Source organism: Apium graveolens, chromosome 1, assembly GCF_009905375.1.
Source record: "Apium graveolens cultivar Ventura chromosome 1, ASM990537v1, whole genome shotgun sequence".
Classification (NCBI taxonomy): domain Eukaryota; kingdom Viridiplantae; phylum Streptophyta; class Magnoliopsida; order Apiales; family Apiaceae; genus Apium; species Apium graveolens.
Genome location: NC_133647.1, coordinates 199,115,958 through 199,118,992, shown reverse-complemented (window position 1 = coordinate 199,118,992; position 3,035 = coordinate 199,115,958).

Genomic DNA, 3,035 nt, shown 5'->3' with positions numbered 1-3,035 from the left:
TCCGTATTCTTTTATCTATAGCAGCTCATCTCGATTATGAGATTTGGCAAATGGATGTCAAGACAGCTTTTCTTAATGGAAGTCTTGAAGAAACCATCTATATGCAGCAACCAAAAGGATTCATTAAGGAAGGCCAAGAGCATCTGGTATGTAAGCTTAAGAGGTCTATTTATGGACTTAAACAAGCTTCTAGAGACTGGAATATTCATTTTGATCAGGCAGTCCAGTCATATGGATTTCATCAAAGTCTAAGCGAATCGTGCGTGTATAAGAGAAGTGAAGGTAATGCAGTGGTTTTTCTAGTACCATATGTAGATGATATTTTACTCATTGGAAACAATGTTGAAATGTTGTCATCAGTAAAGGCATGGTTGTTCAAACAATTTGACATGAAGGACTTAGGTGAAGCGGCATACATCCTTGGGATCAAAATTATAAGGGATCGCAAGAAAAGGATGTTGGCTTTATCTCAAGAGCCCTACATTGATAAAGTATTAGCTCGTTTTAACATGCAGAACTCCAAGAAAGGTTTTTTACCTTTTAAGCATGGAGTTGCTCTATCTAAGAAGCAGTGTCCTTCGACACTTAAGGATATAGAGAGCATGAAAGCAGTTCCTTATGCTTCAGCATATGGAAGCTTAATGTATGCTATGTTATGTACGAGGCCTGACATCTGTTTTGTTGTAGGCATGGTTAGTAGATATCAGTCGAACCCAGGTCAGGAATATTGGAGTGCAGTAAAAACTATACTCAAGTACCTGAGAAGGACTAAGGAGTATATGTTAATTTACAAGGCCTCAGATCTATTTCCTTTGGGATATACTGATTCAGATTTCCAATCAGATAGGGATAAGAGGAAATCAACCTCGGGATATGTTTTTACTTTGGGAGGTGGAGCCGTTATATGGAGGAGTGTAAAGCAGAAATGCATTGCAGACTCCACCATGGAGGCCGAGTACGTGGTGGCCTCTGTGGGTGCCAAGGAGGCTGTATGGTTCAGGAACTTCCTTTTGGACTTAGATGTGGTACCTAATTTGCCTAGAAGCTTGACGGTGTATTTTGATAACACTGGTGCTGTGGCAAATTCAAAGGAACCGCGAGACCACAAAGCAGCTAAACATATTGAACGTAAGTATCATCTTATACGAGGAATCGTAAAGCGAGGGGATATAGTTGTGGCTCACATATCATCAGAAGACAATCGAGCAGATCCTTTCACAAAGAGCTTGCCAACCAAGGTTTTTGACAAGCATGTGGAAGCGATAAGAGTCAGATGGATGGACACATAGATTTTTATGTAATAGTGGATTAAATAAACACTGATGTACACATAGAATATTTTGAGTATAAGTGGGAGATTGTTAGTGTATACTGAAAATATTTATTTGAAGTATGTACATTTATCTCTAGCCAGTTTATTTGAGAATCATTTGAATGTTTACATGTTGTCTAATATTATATATTGTGAACAATCTAGTATCAAATGGGATACAGAATATTAGATTGTTAAATACGGTTATATAATATAATAAGGTTCACAACACATGTGGTGTTGGACAATCCACTAGTATGGCTGTAGTATTATTTAGATTAGTTTATATTGACTAATAAATAATACTTGTATACTTTGTGTATATTGAACATGATCAAATTTAGAATTGTTCCCTTAATACTGATTAAGAAGGAGAACTAAGATTCTATGTTATTATTAATGCTTAGGTTCTTAATCCGGAAATAGTAATTGACACGTGTATATTATTTACATGCTTTGATTTATATATGAAATAATTCTTTTGAATTATATCATTATATTTTGGGTGATGGAATTATATACATGGTGGATATTATTCATTGAAGGAATCTATGTCCTGATAATATTCGGGTTAATGATGTCCCCTTGAAAGCTCAAAAAGATTTAATTATGTGAAACCCTGCAGGTGGAATTTATTTTGGCATAATTAAATAAAGGTTGAGTGGATGATCAAGGATAAAAGTTATTAATTAAATAAATTATCAGTAATTTATTTAATTAATGGACATATGATATTTTAAACATGGGGAATTTAATAAGCAAATAATATTCGAACCGAATTAATTAAATTACGATATAAGGAAAGGTAGTGCAAATATTAATTCTTTGGTGGATTGAATTAATATTTAATTACATTGGGCTAGGCTCAAGATGTAATTAGAAGGCCCAACATAATTATCCATGGTCCCTATTATAGCGTATATATATTCTTATTCTCTTCTTGCTTGGAATTGTGTGAAAACATATTGTAGCCACCAAGGAGCAAGAAGAGAGGATAACTTGAGAAGACGGAGGCCACACTTCGCTCAAGGGAATTTGGGAATACAATAGAAGAGCGTGGAATCAACCATTAAAAAGGTAATCCTCTTTTTGTAATCTTTATCGTAAAACGTAGTAACACCCTAAGTCCGTGGTTCCCAACACGTTTCGCTCAAAACGAACTAACGATTTAATTATTATGAATTAAACAAGATTTAATTAATTAATAATTAATTATAAATAATTAATTATAATTAAATAATCCGTAATTATATTTTTAAATAATTATTTAATATTTATTATATTTTAAAATAATTAATTCCTAATTATTAGGATTAATTATAATTTATTAAAATTATTTAAAATTTAGTATTACTTACTCGATTAGATCGATTATTTACAAACAACCAATCGATACAAATAACTGATACGCTATTTATCGAATAAATAAGTATTACTCGCACCATAATCTAATTCTACGATCAACTACTCATATAAATACGAGCTACTTGCATTTCTCGTATAATTATCGAACTATTATATTATTACTATAACCTATACAATTAATTGATCAGTTAATTATCTGTATTTAATTATTTGATACGAATAATCATTACGATATTCTTCGAATAAATAAATTATCGCCCGAATACTAATTCCAACTTATCGAAATACTACTAGTATAGATACAAGTTATTCGTAATATTTAACTAATTAACGAATTATTATTCACATTATTCAATTA